This window comes from Triticum aestivum, chromosome 3A (genome assembly GCF_018294505.1).
Source record: "Triticum aestivum cultivar Chinese Spring chromosome 3A, IWGSC CS RefSeq v2.1, whole genome shotgun sequence".
NCBI classification, from domain to species: Eukaryota; Viridiplantae; Streptophyta; class Magnoliopsida; order Poales; family Poaceae; genus Triticum; species Triticum aestivum.
Genome location: NC_057800.1, coordinates 501,580,674 through 501,601,807, shown reverse-complemented (window position 1 = coordinate 501,601,807; position 21,134 = coordinate 501,580,674). Strand labels below are relative to the sequence as shown.

The following is a 21,134-nucleotide window of genomic DNA, read 5'->3' as shown; positions in this document are numbered from 1 at the left end:
TGCTCTTCATGGCTCAAGTAAAAAAAAAATGCTGTTCATAGGTACCTACAAAATGCAATTAACGGCGGTGTGATGAAAAAACGCCGTTGCCGGGGATCGAACCCGGGTCACCCGCGTGACAGGCGGGAATACTTACCACTATACTACAACGACTTTGGTGATGATCGTCAGAGTCTTAGTCTATTAATCGTGAAGAAAGATCATCTCATGTTTTAACATGTCGAACTCGCCAGCTATAGGACCATAGGAACCGAGAATACCCAATGGGTCTTGCAAGATAGATCATCTCTGAATGTTTGGCGTTGTACATGTACTGCATACCCACAAGTGTATAAATTTGTCGCAACCCGTTGTACCAGCCCCAGAAATGCCAAACCGAGGAATACCTCTACAGTTACCGGGCCAAGCAACACCACCATGCTTTGTACTACTGCACACATGAGCAATTTATGGCTCCTACGCGCCCCAGGAAACAATGCTTCAGAAAGCGCGCAGGCACCGCATTTACCCCTCTCTGCTCCCTTCTCCGATCCCCTCCTCCCTCCTACGGCATGCACCGGCACGCAGTGACAACACGTACCCACGCAGCGACCGTATAGTAGTAGTAGGAGTGTCAGAAAAGCCGCTAGGTCGCTAGGAGTGCAGCGCAGGAACAAAAGGAACGAATGCGAGCGTGCACAGTGCGCGGACTGCACCCGGAACGTGGCCGCGCCACTGTGCGCCGAGTTGAAACGGAACAGTCACGGACTGGCGGGGGAGCAGCCGGGTAAACCCGCAACAGAAGGCAAGCAAGCGGCGGCCACTGCTGCCGCCTGTGCGCACCGCGCGCTACACGGCGCCGTGCCGGTGCGCCACTGCTCGGGCTGGAGATAGCTCGTACGCCCGGCACCCACATGGGCGCAGCATGCAGCAGCGACCACCCGCACGCTGCACAACACGCTCGATATATAGCTCGACGCCGACCCGTCCATGCCACCGTACGTCTCTGCGTCGTGTACGTGCAGTGCCATAGCGCACTGGGGCACACGTACGTCCGTCCGTCCGTGCGTCGCCGATGCCGTTGAGGGAAACCGAGCCTGGCGCGGCGCCGCGGCAGCGGTGCTGCCCTGGCCCTAACGCCAATTCTATCGTGCGACCTTATCCTGTCCATCCCTGTCCGTTTGAGGTAAAAGGAACAAACGAGACGGCCCAGCGCGCGACGACCCGGACCCATCTGGTCCATTTTGTGTCCGGGCCGACCCATTTCGAGCGCGAACTTGCGCCGGGTTTAGGTCGTCGCGGACACAGAACGGACGCGCCGCTCGTCCGCGTCTGGCCGCGTGGCGGGACGGCCACCTACCTCCCACCCGCCAACATCAATGCGCATGGGCGGCCGGCCCCACCTGTCATCGGCCCAGTGGAAGGTCGCCGTTCTTCTTAAATGGGACCCGTGGACCGGTCGTCGTCCTCACTTCCCACTCCGGCCCCTCTCTGCCCCCTCGAAAGCCGACACCCTAGAAACCCTAGCCACTCCCTGTCCTCGAACTCGCCGGCCGGCCACAGCCATGGGCCTTTGGAACTACGGCCGCAAGGGGAAGCACGACCGCGAGGCCGGCTCCTCCTCGGGCCGCCGCCGCAGATCCGTGAAGGAGGAGCAGAACGCGTCACCGCCGCGCTCCTTCCGTCGACCCCCCGCGTCACCGCCGCGCTCCTCCCGTCGAGCCCCCGTGACGGCCCCCTTCACCATTGCCCCTAGGTCCGCCGGCTACCGCGACCGGCAGTACATCTGCGCGGACGTGTGTCGGAGGTACTGGGAGACGAGGACGCCGGTCCCGTGGAGCGACGCCAACCTCCCCAACGGATGGCACCTTTCCGCGGACCGGGTCCCCATCCCGCCAGTGCCGCCGACCGGCCGTGCCCGGCGTGATGAGATCGCGCGCCGCCGCCGCCTCCTCCCCGTCGACCTGTACTACGACCACAGGTATACCCCCGACTCCCCGCCGTGGGACACATGGCTCCAAGACGAGCACGACACGCGGCGCGCGTCCTACTTCGCCGGCACCGTGTCGAGGCCGCGGAGGCCACGTGCAGAGGCGCGCGGGCGTACGTGGGTGCGCGGCCTGACGCCCACGCCGTCGCCTTCGCCGTCTCCGTCGCCCCCTCCACCTCCTCGCATGACAGCGGAGGAGGAGGCCCGTCTCCTGCAGCGTGTCATGGACGACTCCATGAACACGCACGATGAGCGGCAGTGGAACGGCCTGGAGGAGGCCATGGCGCTCTCTGCTGCCGGGGACGTCGCCTTCCCGGAGCTGCAGATGGCGGCCGTCACGGAGGAGGCGATGGAGGAGGACCCGCCGGCGGCCGCGTTCCAGCAGCTGCTAGGCCAGGGGTGGGGCTGGTCCTGCACTGCTCCGGAGATGGTTGCCGGCATGGGCGTGAACTGGTGCCCCACTCCGCCTTGCTCACCGGAGCGGGAGGCGTCGCCACGGGAGGAGGTGGTGCAGGCACGTCCGGCCGTCCAGCCCGCCCCCGTCCACCACGCACCTCCGGCCCACCTGTGGACGCCGCCGGCCTACGTCGACCTCGTCAGCGACGACGACGACACCGGCGGCCAGTGAAGACGGCGACGGCCACGGCACTTACGGGCGCGGCAGGAGCGCGTGGGAGGAGTTTTTTTATTTTGTTTTTATATATTAATTATGAAACTGAGCCTTTTTAAGTGGCCGTGGAAACTGGGCCGTTTTGTGGCCGACCCCTATATATGTTTTATGTATTTTTAAAATGTGTTTATTTATTTTTACGAGAGGTTCCCGGCGGCCTTTTTGAAACATTTAATAGCTTCATCCTCTGACCATTGCCCTATTTTGCTCAACATACGTGGTCCACGGCCACCATGAAAATTAAGAGAACTTTTAAGTATGAGGTTATGTGGGAGGCGCATGAAAACCTGCGCGACACCTTGTTGCAGAGCTGGACGGCAGGTGGAGCAACAACAAGAGTGCAAGAGCTTCGGGACAAGCTCGGCGCGGTTGCAGCGGATCTTGGGCGATGGAACAGGAATACGTTTGGCTCAGTACGAAAGGAAATCAAAAGCCTTAAGACCGAGCTTGAACGGCTGAGGGCTGATCCAGCAAGAAAGCGACCAACTCACATCGAGCTGAAAATCAATGAGAGGCTGATCGAACTCTACCACAGGGAGGAACTAATGTGGAGACAACGGTCCAGGCTGGAATGGTTATCGGCGGGAGATAAAAACACTCGTTTCTTTCACCTTCGTGCAAGCCAGAGGCGCAAGAAGAACATGATTAAAGCTCTTGCGAACTCTTTGGGTGTAATCGTTGATGATCCGGGAGCATTGAGAATGATGGTTTCAGATTTCTACAAGAGCCTATATACATCCGAAGGTGTAAATGGCTTGGATCAAGTCATCTCTAAGGTGTCCTCAAAGGTAACGCAGCAAATGAATGAAATTCTGTTGGCCCCATACACTAATGAGGAGGTGAAGATTGCTCTTTTCCAGATGTTCCCGACGAAGGCACCGGGGCCCGATGGATTCCTGGCTCACTTTTATCAGCGTCACTAGGATATCTGTGGTGAGGAGGTCACCCGTGCCGTGCTCACTATAGTTAGAGGTGAGGAAAGTGCCGAATGTGTGAATGACACGGTTCTGGTGCTCATCCCGAAGGTTTTGAACCCAACTCATCTTGCACAGTTTCGTCCAATAAGTCTTTGCAATGTCATTTACAAAATTGCCTCGAAAGTAGTTGCCAATAGACTCAAACAGATACTACCTGATATCATATCTCATGAGCAATCAGCTTTTGTTCCAGGCCGGCTAATAACTGACAACATTATATGTGCTTACGAGTGTCTCCACTTCATGAAACGGAATAAATCCAAATCTAACAGTTATTGCGCTTTGAAGCTGGATATGATGAAAGCCTACGATAGGCTCGAGTGGGACTACTTGCAGGCTATGATGGAGAAGCTGGGGTTTGCACAACCTTGGGTTGACACAGTTATGAGCATGGTCCGGTCCGTCTCTTTTTCAGTCATGTTCAATGAGGGCCTTTCGTGCCTTTTAAAATCCAGTTCTGAGTCGTTGGGTCTTGAGGGAATCAAGGTGGCTCCTACAGCTCCGGTTGTGAACCATCTCCTTTTTGCTGATGACAGCCTGTTGCTTTTTAAGTCAAGCTCTGAGGGCGCGACTGCGGTATCAAACCTGTTGGAGACATACTGTAATGCTTCTGGCCAGAGGATCAATCATGACAAATCGTCTATCTTTTTCAGCAAGGGATGCCCACAACAGAGACGAGACAGTGTCAAGAACATTCTGCAGGTCCACAATGAGTCGTTAAGCGATAGATATTTGGGGATGCCAACAGATGTGGGTCAATCAAAGATGGGAAAATTTAAGTATCTCAGAGACCGGATATGGGAGAAGGTGAGAGGTTGGATGGAGAAGCTCTTGTCAGCTGCAGGAAAGGAAGTCCTAATTAAATCAGTAGCCCAAGCTATACCGGTTTACTCCATGGCATGCTTCCGGTTGCCGAGGGGACTGTGTGATAATATAACGTCGATCATTCGACAATTCTGGTGGGGGAGCAAGCAAGGCAAGCGGAAACCAGCTTGGGTGTCTTGGGACGTGATGATACACCCTAAATATTTGGGAGGCTTGGGCTTCCGAGACATGAAGATCTTTAATCTGGCATTGTTGGCCAGACAATCGTGGAGGATTTTGCACGATCCATCTTCGCTAAGCGCACGCATTCTTAAATCTGTTTACTACCCTCAAGTTTCCATTCTTGAAGCGGAGTTAGGCAGCCACCCCTCACAAATATGGCGGGCTATCATTGATGGGAGGGATGTTCTGAAGCAAGGTTTAATACGAAGGATTGGCAATGGTGAGACCACAGAAATATGGGAAAGCAACTGGCTCCCGCGAACGGGTCCAATGCGGCCCATCACAGCGCTAGTAGCCAACCCCCCAGGTTTGTTTCGGAGTTGATTGACACCACCACTGCTTCTTGGAGAGAGGATCTTGTCCGGTCGGTGTTCATACCCTTTGACGCAGATGTTATCTTGGCTATTCCATTGTGTACACGCAATATTGATGATTTTTGGGCTTGGAGTGGGGAACGCCGAGGTTTCTTTTCAGTGAGATCGGCTTATCGAATGGTGCTCAATAAAAAGTTTCAGAGGGAGGACTGGATAGATGAGAATGCGGGGATCTCAGATATGTCTTCTGAAGGAAATGCATGGAACTCGCTATGGCACATCAAGGTACCTTCGAAGCAGAAGATATTTGCATGGCGGCTAGCCCAGCACTCAATGCCGACTGGTGATGTTTTACACCGTCGTAACATGTCACAAACCCCCCATTGTGCTCTCTGTGGAGCTCAGGATTCGTGGAGACATGCTCTGCTGGATTGCACCATGTCAAGGTGCATTTGGGCTTTGTCGGAAGAGCGCATAGTTGAACAGATTAGTCTAAACAATGATGTCAACGCGAAGAATTGGCTTTTCACTCTGCATGAGGCTCTAAATTCAACAGAATTTGTTAGACTGGTCATATCCCTCTGGGCGGTGTGGAGAGCGAGGAGAAAGGCGATCTATGAAGGTATTTTCTCAAGCCCAATGTCAACATCACAGTTCATCGAATCTTATCTGAACGATCTCAAGGATATTGATAGACCGGGACGGGTGACGGGCGTTCACCCCAACCCTAGACCTAAATGTTGGCTTCCTCCACCGATGAGCTTGGCAAAGGTAAATGTTGATGCAACGACAAAAAGAAATCAGAAGAGAGGAACGGTAGCCGCGGTATGCAGGGATGAGAATGGACTGTTCCTGGGAGCCTCGGCGATCAGTTTTAAGGGGGTTGATGACCCTACAACATTGGAGGCGATGGCAGTCAGGGAGTCTCTTGCCTTAGCTCAGGATCTCAATGAACTGAAGATTCATGTAGCTACTGATTGCAAGGTGGTGGTGGAGGATATCAAGACACAGTGCCTGGCGAGCTACGGTGCTATTATACATGAAATATTAGAGGCAAGGAGGGCTTTTTCTATTTGTAATTTTGTCCACGAATTTAGGAGCTCGAATTTCGAGGCTCACAATCTAGCGAAGCATGCTCTTACATTAGGGGTGGGCCGTCATGTTTGGTTAGGCCACCCGGGAAACCTTTCGTTCGTCCCTGTAAACGTTGTGACGTCTTAATAAAGCTTCGTGGGATTGCCTCAAAAAAAAGTTATTTTTATATTTTTTATTTATATCCACTCCGGACACGATTTGGGGTGCGGCCGCGCGGTGCGCGCACGCATGATCCATCTGACAAAGCCGGACACGTGCGAACCCATCGGCGCCCCGAAGGGACAAAATCCGGCCAATTCGGACGTTCGTTTGGGGTTGTGCGGTGGAGTTGGAAGCGAGCGTCGCGCTAGCTGCGCATGCATGCATGCACGCCCGCAGCGGCCGGCATCTCGCGATCTCTCTTGTCTTGTCCGTCGTCCTGCCGCTGGCGCCTCGATCCTCGCCACCAAGCTAGCTAGTTAAGCTAGCTCGCGGCGGGGCAGCCTGCCCGGCCGGCCCCGGTTGCTGGTACTCCTCCTCCTTTCCCTTTATTCCTCTGGGCTGTGCAGGCGTGCGCCGGTACAGCGTCGCCGGCACGGCTTGCCAAGGCCGGGCGCCCGGGCCCAATCGGGCGGGCTGCATGCGGCGCGGGGCCGTTTTGTGCGTCCGTCAACAGAGGGGAATCAAAGCCTGGTAGCCAGTGACAGTGTATATCACACGACAACATTGTACCGTGCTACAGAGCGTGACAGGACACATCACGGCGGCACGCGCGCCGTACGGGGCGGACGGACGGCGTACGTAGCCGGGTTGATGGATGCGCCGTGAGCCAAGACGCGTACTACTGCTCCATCCAGAAGCACGCCACGCGTGTACCCGATGCACCGGCCGCTCGCGAAATCCCGCGGCACAAGAGAGCACGCCGTGCAATGGCGTCGACCCTTTGCTTAATTCAGGGGCCTGCCTGCCTGCCTGCATGCGCGCATGCAGCGCTCCTACTACTGGCGTCTGGATCTCTAGCTTCATGCTTGTTCGTTTTGAGCTCAGCCCAGCCTTAGGTGGCTATAGCCGCCTACCCCGCCCCTCCTTGTCAGTCAGTTCGCGATTTGTCTCCTGACGAGAGATCGGGCCGTGTAGGGCCTATGCTTCGTTTAGATCGCCGGCCAGAATGCATGGCAGCGTGCAGGGAGATTGTGCTAGGCTCCTGACCCCTCTCTCAGCCATGGCCTAGCCCTTAACTAGGCCCATTCAATGCCCGTCCAGCTGTATGTGTTTCACCGTTTTGAATCACGGGTGCGTTTGGTTGCAAGGATGAGTTGAGATCGTACAAAAAATATACTCTCTTCGTCCCAAATTTCTTGTTTAGACAAATTTAAGACAAGAATTTTGGGACGGAGGGAGATATAAAGCATTTGAATGGTTCGAGTCAAAAAAAAGCCTCGAAGATGCTGAACCGTTCCACCCAAAGAAATTGGTTGAATCAAATGACCACCCTTTATATGCATGATCATATGAGCATGGCTGGTGGTCCTGCCCTAAATAATTAGCTCATTTCTTATATTGAGCCAAACACATGAATTGAATGATTTAATCCTAAAAAATGGACGGTCCCAACCCATTTGCACCACATCTTCAACCAAACGCATCCTAGGACTTGACTTGAAGCGAGTTTTCATTCAGATTCTCAACCCTCACCTCCCGAACCCTGTCCCCTCCCCCGCGCGCCTCCCGTGAGGCGACCTAGTCGATCCCCGCCGCCAGCCCTCCTCCTACCTTGTCGTCGCAGGGCGTGGCCGGGCAAAGCTCGATGGGAGCTAGAGGCGGCGGGGCTCTCCCTTCCTCTTGCCTGGCAGGGTAACACGGGTCGTTCCCCTCGCCCCTAAGCGTGATACCGGACAGGTTGATTCTGTGGGGAATTGGCCGGAGGGGTCCGGCCTCCGAGTCACCTCATCGCTCTCTGATGAGGGTCTTGTGTCGCGGAGTAGAATTAAAGGGTTTTGCCACTCGGTTGTTTCGCTCACCCCAAACGTGATCCTAAATCTTGGCGCCCACCAATTGGGGGTCGACACATCAGCCACCCTGGTTTCTTTGTTGTCGGCAATTGCAAACACACACGCGAAAGTTTCGCGAAGTGGTTGGTCCCCGCACTGCCATTCTTGTTTTTTGGTCAGAATTTGCCATGCTTGGTGAGAAAAATCGCCATGCCAGGGACAACATGTTTTGCCATCTCAGATGTCAGATTTGCCATGCTTAAAAACCCAACCTTAGATTTGTAGGATTTTCATTTATTATTAGAAGAAGATACGAGAATTGGCTTGTCGGCGTATACGGATGTTCTCGTAACTGCCTGGTTTCCTCTAATATTGTAGAGTTGCACTCTCGGTTCAACGGCGGAGGTAGAGGGTGGACAGGGTGCGCGGCATCGTGATATACCGCAAAGGATCAGTAAACTTGGGGAAGACCACGAAAATCAAAACATACAGAGAGAGAGATATGTGGAGCAGCGACGTCTGACCGGATGGCCCCCAGCATTGTTGTCATTGATGAGGCCGTGGCGTCGTGTTGCGCGTGCACCGATCGAGCGTAGATCCGCAGGACAAGCGTTGGACGGGAGAGCGCGAAGTACGCGATGCACACATGCTCCTGCTCGTCGTACTACGTCCCTCGCTGGAGTTAGTGATGCCCAGTGTCAATCCCGTGACGCTTGTTCCTTCTCCAGGTAGTTTTTACCCTTCATGTTCCCCTGTTAAATCAAGACGAAAAATGTTGCTAAGCTCCTGTACTACTAAGAAAGTGATGCTAGTTACGGCTGAACCGAAAATACCACCACTATTACTACTTCCTTCATTTTTATATACAAGGCTACTATGGAATATATACATTTTGCATCTATACAACGCCACAAACAATAACCGAAGCAAAATTAATAATATTTTCTCGTACTAAGAATTTGTCTAATACTTGCATGCATGCAGTCATAATGACAGTCAGCTACTTCCTCCACTCAGTTTTTTTGCATGCATGCGAAGTATTAATGATCTCAGCAGACTAGAAGAAAAATTGACTTGTAAAGCATGCATTAAATTTTATATTGACTTGTAAAACGGCTACGGCTACAACTTCATGGCGCCGGTCCGTAGGGGCACATGCATGAAGACTTTCCAGTTATCATTGACAAGGTTAGATTGGCTCTGGCAGGGGAGCGGTGACAACGGCGCATTCTAGTGGCAGTACTTGTCGTTCGGTTATCCTGGAATGTCGATGTAATTTTTCTTATGTTTGAGATGCTTTGTGCTTCCGGTGAACTTTCATAACAAATCTGATCTTTTCCTGATGTTTTTAAAATGTAGAAATCAAGCTGAAAAGGGCACCGGTTAATAGATCAATTTGTATTGCATCTTCCAAGGTATAAATGTTTGGTGCCGGCTGGCCGGCTAAGATTTGGGCCGTCCGCCTCACACGCACACGTCGGCCCCACCACCGGTTTATCTCCTCTACTTTATCTCTAACCCGAAAACGACTTGGACCACTTATTCTTCGTCTCCTACCTCCAGATCCCCTTTTTCCTGGGCATCTTCTCTTCCCATGAAAACAAGCCGTCTCCGGTCTCCCATCAATCCACACGCCTGTGGTGCTATGACTGTTGGGAAACATTGCATGGGAAACAAAAAATTTCCTACGAAAACCCAAGATCCAATCTAGGAGATGACCATCTATGAGAGGAGAAATTGGATCTACACACCCTTGTAGATCGCTAAGCAGAAGCGTTAAGAAATGCGGTTGATGTAGTCAAACATCTTCGCGATCCAATCATGATCTGTCCCGCGAATGTCTTCGCAATCCAATCACGATTCGTCCCGCGAACTCCCGATCCAAGTGTCGAACGGACGGCACCTCCGCATTCAACACACGTAAGGCTTGATGACGCCTTCACCTCCTCAATTCAGCGAGCGATGGTGAAGTAGTAGATCGAGTCCTCCGGCAGCATGACGGCGTGGTGGCGGTGGTGGTAAGAAATCTCAGCAGAGCTTCACTAAGCACTACAAAGAGGAAGAGGGATGCGAGGGAGAGGAGAGGCAGCGCCGTGGCGTAGAGATGTGCTCAAGGGTGCGACTGCCCTCTCTCTACCTCTCTCTATATAGTGGAAGGGAGGAGGGGGTGGCGCCCCTAGGGTTTCCCCCTAGGGGGGGAGGGGCGGCCAGGGCAGATGGGATCTCCCCTAGGGTGACTTGCCCCCAATCCAGGAGGTGGGAAGCCCTAGGGGGGGTGCCCCCACCCCTCCTAGTTACGTGAGATGGGGTGAGGGGGACGCTCAGCCCCTTAGTGGGCTGGTTTGCCCCCTCCCCTTAGCCCATGAGCCCCCCCCCCAACACTTGCCGGGGCCCCCCGAAACCCTTTCGGTGACACTGATCATCACCCGGTATCCTCGGAATAATTTCGACTCCAATACCATTCCGGAGTTCTTCGTCACGTCCGGGATCTTATTCGGGACTTCGAACAACCTTCGGTAACCACCATAATGACTGAACTATACTTATATCGTCACCAAATGTTAAGTGTGTAGACCATGCGGGTTCGAGCACTATGCAGACATGACCGAGAAACCTCTATGGTCAATAACCAATAACGGGACCTGGATGCCCATATTGGTTCATACATATTGTATGAAGATCTTATCGATTGAACCTCGATGTCAAGGATTCAGCTAATCCCGTATGCAGTTCCCTTTGTCTATGGGTATGTTACTTGCCCGAGATTCGATCGTCCGTATCTCCATACCTAGTTCAATCTCATTATCGGCTAGTCTCTTTACTTGTTCCGTAATACAAAATCCCGTGGCTAACTCATTAGTCACATTGTTTGCAAGCTCATGGTGATACTGTATTATGGAGTGGGCCCTGAGATACCTCTCCGTCATACGGAGTGACAAATCCCAGTCTTGATCCATGCCAACTCAACAGACACCCTCAAAGATACCCGTAGAGCACCTTTATAGTCACCCATTTACGTTGCGATGTTTGTTACACACAAGGTACTCCTCCGATGTTAGTGAGTTGCATGATCTCATGGTCATAGGAACGTATACTTGACATGCGTAAAACGATAGCAATAAACTTGACACGATCATATGCTACGTTTATAGCTTGGGTCTTGTCCATCATATCATTCTGCTAATGATGTGACCTTGTTATCAAATAACTACTCATGTCCATGGCTAGAAAACCATAGCCATCTTTGATCAACGAGCTAGTCCAGTAGAGGCTGACCAGGGACATCTTGTTGTCTATGTATCCACACATGTATTTGAGTTTTCGATCGATACAATTCTAGCACGGATAATAAACGATTATCATGAACAAGAAAATATGATAACAACCAATTTATTAATGCCTCTAGGGCATATTTCCAACAATGACCCCCAATCAAATTGCAACCATCCCTTGCGCTGCGAAGAGGACCCTGAGTGTACCCCCGCGACAGAGGTGCTGAGACTGCGTGCCCGTGCTGTGACGGACGGCGATGGGGGGTGACCATGACTGCGGCTGCAACCCGATGAGCGGACGGCGATGCTGGAACCAGCAACTAGTTTTGCTGCAACTGGCGAAGCAGGAGCTGAAACCAGCATCTCGTTTTGTTGCAACCGAGAGCAGAGCTGGGAGCCAGCAGCTATTTCTGCTACAACCGTCATCATACGGAGTTGCAAACGGCCACGGAGAAGCTAAAACCAGCTGCGAGCGGGTGTGTTCATGATCGTTGGCTGTGGTAGAGGAGTTGCCGTTGCTTTTTTTGCGTCCAGGGGCGTAACCAATGCTACAAGCGGTGATTCTTTTTTTTTCCTGGAACCGGCAACGCTTTGTGGTGGAACAGGCGACTTTTTTGCTAGATACAAGATGGTGAGTGGCTTTTTTGTTGCAACCGCTGGTTTTTGCTTCCCCCGTTGACAGATTTTGGTGCTACATTAGAAGAGGTTGTGCGTAATAGAATCGTGGGGCTAACACGTGACCAGCCCAAAGCTAGCCCCGGCCGACCGGCGCCTAGCCATTTTCTAATGTGGAAGATGCCTTTTTAAATTTACAGTGTGGCTCCTGTGGGCATCACAGCCTACTACTCACTGGTCGACGAAGAAATGGACAATGCACAAACAACAAAAGGGCCGTGGACTCGCTTACACCACATGCCTAATTACTACTGCTCTACTGGCTGGCAGGAATGGCTTTTAAGAGAGATCTACAATCCAGTACTGTCAAGAGCAACACTACAGGTCGTGCGCATAACATCTTCAAAGCCTTTTCTTGCCATAACCCCTTCTTTCCCTTACAAATGGCTCTCTGTCAGGGCCACGTTCCCTCCCACGCTCAAATGATCTGAGCAGCACGGCACGAGTCCAAACGAGCTAGGCAAAACATGTTTACAAAGATGGGAGGGGAGATATCACATTCACAACCACGTGGACATGGTAGCAGTGGCAGTAGTAGTATGCATTGCTATGCCATTGCCATGCGTATGCACCTCTTGTTTCCATGGCCCAGCAGTACTATAGTAGAGCACAGTGAGCGCTGCCACGCCAATTAAAAGCAAAGGTATAAAGGGTGCACAGGCACAGTGCTTGCATGCATTAGACCCCTGCACAGCCGCTGAATATTCCCCTGCCCCGGCCCCCAAGCATTAACAGCAGCGCCCAGAGTTTGAATGGTGCTGCATCTCATCTCGGCAACACTGTGATGCGCCTGTGCAGCCAGCCACCCCCATTCTGCTGCCACGCGACTAGTAACAAAGACCACACACCACAAGGCCCTAGCACTACTGCAGCACCAAGTATGACCAATCAGCCCAGAGAGAGAGAGAGAGAGAGAGAGAGAGAGAGAGAGAGAGAGAGAGAGAGAGAGGTGGCACACAGCTCGTCTCATCCATCCACTTGCAGCTAGCGGAGATGTCATAGATGCAATCCGATCGTCTCATGCTAGTACATCTTGTTTGTTTGGCACTCATGCCCTGGTGGTACCACCACCACCGCGTCCTCCTCTCTATCTTATTCCTGCCGTGCTGACCTAGAAGTGGAGAATGTCCCTAATGCTAATTGATTGATATGCAAACAGAAGCATTAAACACGAGCGTGCAGTGTGCACACCTGACCAGAGCCTACACTCCGGATGTGCATGCGCTTGTGGGGATGGGGAATTTGGCAGGTACACCTCCGTCCCGGTTTATTAGACCCGCTTTCATTTTGAGTCCAAATTTAACCATGAATTTAACTAATAAAATGTAAATTATATGTCACAAAAACTATAGTATAGAAAAACCTCTTTCAAATACAAATCCAACAATGTAATTTGGGTAGAATATACTTTATATTTTTTTTAATTATATACACAATCAAACTTGGACTCAAAATACAAAGGGACCTAATAAACCCGGGCGGAGGTAGTACTGAACTTACTAATTTGAAAGATTGTTTCTTCTATTAAGGGCAGTGTGTCAAATTTGGAAGATGTGTTCACCTGGTGTTTGGGAATTAAGGAGCGACACAAGAAACATCAATTGCCTGGACATATGCATTGCAACATTGTGCTACTACCAGTGTGAGTAATTTTCAGTTACCCGCAGAAAAAGAGAGTGATTTTCAGTCTCAGACACCTTGGTTGCAGTGCACACAATGGCGCACGAAAATGACGGTCTAGTAACAAGAAACACAGACAGGAACAAGAGCAAAAACATTAGTACTAAAAACAGACAGATTACAAGCATTACAAAGTGTAACCGATGCATTCCAGGCTCAACAAGACATTCACCAAGCACATTGAGGTGCCTAACATCACAAACGAGCTCCTCCACGCCAAGAATGCGTCGCTTACAGCCTCTGGATACAAACGGAAGAAGAAGGAAGAACCACAGACGAAACAAGAGGAAGGGAGGATATTCTCGGAGGAGGAACAGTAACTAGTTAAAAGATGCCTAGAAAAGAGAGAGAGAGAGAGAGAAAGAGAGATATACATATATCTCGGACCATAACGCCTCAATTCCCCACCGCACGCTCGCACCGGACGCCTCATGCATGCTCCTAGTCGTGGAGCAGAGGAGGACGACGCAGTGAGAGCTCAATGCGAGCCGCTAGCTCGCGCGCCCGCCCGCCATCTCCTATCCGCAAGGCTTGCCGCCGTCGGACTCCTCCGCTCTCGGGTCTCCAAATGCTGGCCAGGTCGCACCGGCTGCTGCTGCTGCTGCAGAGGCACCGAGGAGCTCCATTGCTGGGGTAGGAGGAAGATGGGGCATTTTCTTGAGAGGAGGAGATTACTATTCAAGTGTGAGGGCGAGAAGAAGATGCTAGAGAAAAAAGGATTAGTGGTGTTTATATATACACACATTGCTAGAAGAGTGGGAGAGGGAGGGAGAGGCTGACAAAGTCCACACCTTTACGGGCCATTGCAAAATTCATTCATTGTGGCATTGTACCACCGGTACCATGGCACAGTACATGCCTACATGCTCAGGCTATGTCCATTATGGTCTTGTCTTGGTCCATACGCAGTGCCAGAGGGCAGGGACATCTTCCTCACATGAGCTGTACGCCGCTGGTAATGTAGGAGCGGTAAGTTCAGTAAAATGCTTACTCGGTTAAGCTTTGCATTGCTCGGTCATGAATTCATGGTAATCGAGCAACGTTTTGGAATGTTTTGGTTAAGGCAGAATATTTTGCTTGGTTAAGCTTTGCATTGCTCGGTCATGCATTCATGGTAATCGAGCAACGTTTTGGAATGTTGCTCTGAGTTTGCCCAGGGACGAATAGTGATTGGCTTCGCATTAAACAAAGGGAGATGTGAGGCATGTTCCTGGGAAAACGCGGAACCGCACCTACACGGACTACGGTGCACATTGGGCTCAGCAAAAAAAAAAACTAAAAAGTTTCATTATGCATGTGTTGCCTAACTTGTGCAATTCTTTTGGTGGCTTAGGCTGGTCATAGTGACTAGTATCATATGCATGACATTAGTCTAAGTTACTACCCCGTAGTGCAAAGTATCTTAGTAGTAGTGTCATAGTTTGTTTCATTTATTGCCATATAGACTCATTTTATCTCGGGAAGCGCTATGTTACAGTAACATATTATGTTACTCCAAGCACCTCTCTTCTCATTAAATACTTGCCACATAAGCAAAATTGTTTTGGCATGTGTTAAGTTACTACCTAAGTTACCCCCACTATGGCTAGTCTTACTAGTAGTAGTACTAATCAGTTGAGGTACTGTAATGTTTTCTTTTATACATTTAGCGACCTGGATAAAAGCGATTTTTAACATGTAAATATACCTCGCAATGTCTAGGTATACCTTGTATTTGAAATTTGTAGCGTGATAAATTGCTGTCAATTTATTTTATTAAATATGGACAATACGCTTCACATTCTTCTATTAATTGGGTTTTTGAATGAAATTTAGTTGTATGAACTTAATTATTTGGAACTAATATTATGAAAATTGAAACAAAAAATTCATATGATTCATTATAGTTGATTATTGCATAGTTGTAAGAAGTTTATTAAATATAAGTACCATAGTACAATATTTTATGCATGGTTGCATGTTGAGTGAACATTTTCTTATGAATGGTTGCATGTTGGGTCGACCTTTTCCTATTCATGATTGCATATTAAAGGTGACAGCATTTGCATGTTGATAAAAATAGGCCGATCAGGTCACCTATTTAGTTCAAGCAACTCTAGCAGATTCTCCTAAAGAGGGCTCTTAAAACTATTTTTACATTGTGTTCTAAAATTTAAAGGCTCCGAAGCTACTGTGCAAAGTCAAACACTACTAGAGAAAATCCTAGTAGTAGGGCGGGGTAATGGACTAGCAGTAGCACGGGGGCCGCGCTACTGCTAGCGCGCTACTGCTAACTTTTAGTAGTAGTGTGGGCCTGACCCAACGCTACAACTGCTAGTATTAGTAGTAGCGTGGGGTAGGACCCGCCCTACTGATAAATAGCAGCAACACTGATTGTTACCCCGCGTCATTACTATTACTGTATATTTCATTCATTATATTTATACTGTATTTATACACCCTTATATAATTTTTTTACATAGTAGCAACGATATAACAACACATCATCATCGTGGTCATATAACAAGTAATCATCATCGTGGTCATATAGAAACTCATCATCATCGTAGTCATATAACAACCTCATGATTATGATCATCGCAAGTTAATCACTACTAGCTAAGTGTTATCATCCTAGGTAAATAACTTCCTAGCACATGACAGGTACTAGCAGGACCTACTCCTCTCTCTTAGGTAAAATATAATAAAACAGAAAAAACCTCCTTCTCCGTTGTGAAGCATGGAGATCCACCGATCTTCTATTTGTGGGCTGCGCTCGTTCACTATTTTTCTCCATCCTTTGATTGTGAGACCTTCATCTATTTTAGTAGCCGAGTATGCACATTTGACAGTCTCTGTCCATGGATGTACGCTAACAATTCTCATCTCACATTCGACATACATCAACATAGGCACAACATCGTTCGAAGCTTCTGTTGGAGAACATAATAGCAAAGTAGTTAGCAATGTGGTTTACTTCAAAAGAACCTATGAAAATGATGGACTAGTAACACAATAGTAAAAAGATATTAACATGATATTTGCACGAATGTTACCATCGGTCAACTCGTGGACTAGTGGCATGTATCCACTATAATTTTGGCCAACTCCATAAATGATCTTAAATTCCAGAACATCATTAACAAAGGAGACAAGAGAATTCTTCTCCTCCCAAGTTAGCTCTGAGCCATAACTGTAGTAGGTCTCGTCTATAATCTGTCATGTATCTTTGGAAGAAAGGAAATAAGTTGTCAATTATTAAAAAAAGTTTAGTAGGGATGAATAACAACTATTTTTAGATAAGCAACATAGATTATTTAACAAATTTCTTTAACAAACTCACACAGAGGTAGAATCAGCATCATGTCCAGATCCACCCAAATGCCTTTATCTTGTGGAATGCCAATATTGAAGGTTATTTCCATATCCTCCTAAATTTGTAGGCCTTGCATAATCCTTCCCATTTGAACATCCAAAATGTGTATGACCTACTTCATTTTAAGGTGAGCTTTCTTCGTGTCCACCTTGTACATCTCTTCGAAAGAGAGCTTCTCTAGGACATAAGGTCTTGCATTGCAGGGTATGCACTAGTTGAATTATAAAAACCGCAAATTATACGTTAAAGCAAAAAAAATCTTAATCCTTGTTTAATTAAGAAGATAAATGTGTCGTTGAAGTTACATACATAAGAGCGTGAGGGAGAAGCATCTATCGTTTTCCAAGTGAGGCCTATCACGCATACCCCCATCGTCGGTGCAGTCAAGGTGCTCGTGGATCCTGTCGTTGTCAGACATTTCATGTGTTCATAATTCAAATATTAAAAATCGACGACAAACACCATGAACTCAACACACAGATCACTAGTCAGCACGTGTTGACTTTCGGTCTGTCGAGTCTCCCTTGAAAAACTCTCATCTCTGGTGTTGTATATGGTGGGCACTCCCTCGATAGTCGCTCCTCGCTTCTTTCCCGAGTGCATTACCAAAAGGTTTAGCACACAGGAAAGAAGGAGAAGCGACCCCATGACAACAATCGGAATTCTCCCTCACTGATATTCCGACCGTATATGGTGGACACTCTTGATGTCTACTATGCAACTTTTATTCTTGTACACTTTGTTGGGCCTCCAAGCACAGAGTTTTGTAGGACAACAACAATTTCCCTCAAGTGGATGACCTAAGGTTTACCAATCCATGGGAGGCGTAGGATGAATATGGTCTATCTCAAACACCCCTACAATTAAATACAAGAAATCTCTTGTGTCCCCAACACACCCAATACAATCGTAAATTGTATAGGTGCACTGGTTCGGCGAAGAGATGGTGATACAAGTGTAGTACGGATAGTCTTGCCAATTTTTACGGGAGTTTATTCAATAGTTTTAGCAGAAGAAAAAGGCGAGCTTAAATTACTAAAAAATTCTTCCAGCTTATCAATCCGAGAAGGACTCTCTCTAGTTCTTTCGTTAATTATGGTTTCCCTTTCCCTTAGTAGTCTGAAAACATCGCCCGCTTCTGACCCAAATTTATTAGCAAAATTCTGCATCTTTGTATCCAAGTTTTAAATTTTCTCTAAGGTGACCATCTTTTTTTCAATAGCATCTAATATTTGCATAACATGCTCAAGAGTTAGGATCGTTTCATTAATAATGATAGGTGGTGCACCCAATAGATCTCTCATGGCACTAAAAGCATCCAAAGATGGACACATCAAGAAATTACCACCGATAATCGTATCAAGGACAAATCTATACCAAGTGGTGATGCCCACATAAAAACTGCGAAGGAGAATAACGGTAGATTGCTTACAAACAGATCTATTATGAGCATTGCGAATTCTATACCAAGCATCTTGTAGATTCTCCTCCCCCTTTGTTTAAAATTAAGAACTTCATTCTCGGGGGTACACGCAACAGAGGAAGAACTAGCCATAACGACAAAGTAGGCAAGCAAGTTTGCAAACAACAAGATATATCTGATGAGAAAAAGGCGAACGATAAAGAGAGCGAATAAAGTGGCAAATTTTTGTGAAGTGGGGGAGATAAAAACGAGAGAAAAATGGCAAATAATGTAAATTGCAAGGAGATGAGATTTTTTATTAGGAACCTGATAGATGTTGATGATGTCTCCCTGGCAACAGCGCCAAAAATTCCTTTTGATGTCACTTGAGACTGCATCGGTATTTCCCCAAAGAGGACGAGATGATGTAGTACAACAACGGTAGGTATTTCCCTTAGTTATGAAACCAAGGTTATCAATCCAGTTGGAGAACCAAGCAACACTATGTAAACGGTACCTGCACACAAAGAACAAATTCTTACAACCCGACGCGTAAGCGGGGTTGTCAATCCCTCCTCGGGCAAAAGATAGATTGGTTTGTATGATTTTGGATAAATAGATCTCGCAATAACACAAAATAAAATAAATAATAGAAAAGTGCAGCAAGGTATTTTTGGGTTTTTGGAATAATAGATCTGAAAATAAAAGCGAATAAAAATAGATCTCAAAGCAAATATGATAAAGAATGTACTCGGGGGCCGTAGATTTCACTAGTGACTTCTCTCAAGAAATAGCACACGATGGGTAAACAAATGACTGTTGGGCAATTGATAGAAGACCGAATAATTATGACGATATCCAAGGTAATGATCATTATATAGGCATCACGTCCATGATTAGTAGATCGACTCCTGCCTGCATCTACTACTATTACTCCACACATCAATCGCTATCCAGCATGCATCTAGTGTATTAAGTTCATGGAGAAACGAAGTAAAGTAACAAGAACGATGACATGATGTAGACGAGATCTATTCATGTAGGAATAGCCCCCATCTTGTTATCCTTAATAGCAACGATACATGTGTGTCTTGCTGCCCCTTCTGTCACTGGGAAAGAACACCGCAAGATCGAACCCATCACAAAGCACCTCTTCCCATGACCAGAAAAATCGATCTAGTTGGCCTAACCAAATGAAAGATTCAAAGAAGAAATACGAGGCTATAAATAATCATGCATACCAGAGATCAAAGAAGACTCAAATAATATTCATGGATATAGATATGATCATAAACTCAAAGTTCATCGGATCCCAACAAACACACAACAAAAAGAGTTACATCAAATAGATCTCCAAGAGACCGTTGTATTGAGAATCAAAAGAGAGAGAGAGAGAGGAAGCCATCTAGCTACTGCTTACTGATATACATCCATTTTGCATCATGCTTTTATATCTATATTTATTGCATTATGGGCTGTTATTACACATTATGTCACAATACTTATGCCTTTTCTCTCTTATTTTATAAGGCTTACATGAAAAAGGGAGAATGCCGGCAGCTGGAATTCTGGACCGAAAAGGAGCAAATATTAGAGACCTATTCTGCACTACTCCAAAAGTCCTGGAACTTCACGGAGAATTGTTTTGGAATATATAAAAAATACTGGGTGAAGAAAGAATCAGAGTGGGGCCACCTACCATCCACAAGGGTGGGGGTGCGCCCCCTGCCTTGTGGGACACCTGGCAGGCCCCCGATGCCCATCTTCTACTAAATGGTGTGTTTTGACCTGGAAAAAAATCAGAAGGAAGCTTTCGGGACGAAGCGCCACCGTCTCAAGGCGGAACCTGGGCAGAACCAATATAGGGCTCCGACGGAGCTGTTCTGCCGGGGAAACTTCCCTCTGGGAGGGGGAAATCGAAGCCATCGTCACTACCAACGATCCTTTCATCGAGAGGGGGTCAATCTCTATCAACATATTCACCAGCACCATCTCCTCTCAAACCCTAGTTCATCTCTTGTATCCGATCTTTGTCTCAAAACCTCAGATTGGTACATGTGGGTTGCTAGTAGTGTTGATTACTCCTTGTAGTTGATGCTAGTTGGTTTATTCGGTGGAAGATCATATGTTTAGATCCTTAATGATAATTAATACTCCTTTGATTATGAACATGAATATGCTTTGTGAGTATTTACATTTGTTCCTGAGGACATGGGAGAAGTCTTGTTATAAGTAATCATGTGAATTATGTACTCGTTCGATATTTTGATGATATGTATGTTGTCTTTCCTCTAGTGGTGTAATGTGAATGTCGACTACATGACACTTCACCATTGCTTGGGCCCGGGGCAAGACATTGGGAGGTAATAAGTAGATGATGGGTTGCTAGAGTGACATAAGCTTAAACCCTAGTTTATGCGCTACTTTGTAAGGGGCTGATTTGGATCCATATGTTTCATGCTATGGTTAGATTTATCCTAATTCTTCTTTCGTAGTTGCGGATGCTTGCGAGAGGGATTAATCATAAGTGGGAGGCTTGTCCAGGGAAGAGCGACACCCAAGCACCGGTCCATCCACATATCAAATTATCAAAGTAACGAACGCGAATCATATGAGCATGATGAAAACTAGCTTGACAGTAATTCCCATGTGTCCTCAGGAGCACTTTGCTTTATATAAGAGTTCACCCAGGCTTGTCCTTTGCTACA

The 21,134-nt window shown here is 48.0% G+C and overlaps 1 non-coding gene across 1 annotated transcript; it reads right to left on the bottom strand.

Annotated features, from left to right (window-relative positions):
* Nucleotides 1-81: 81 nt before the first annotated feature.
* Nucleotides 82-153, bottom strand: TRNAD-GUC (transfer RNA aspartic acid (anticodon GUC)). Its single transcript has one exon. It is a non-coding gene; the product is annotated as a tRNA-Asp (tRNA).
* Nucleotides 154-21,134: the final 20,981 nt, after the last annotated feature.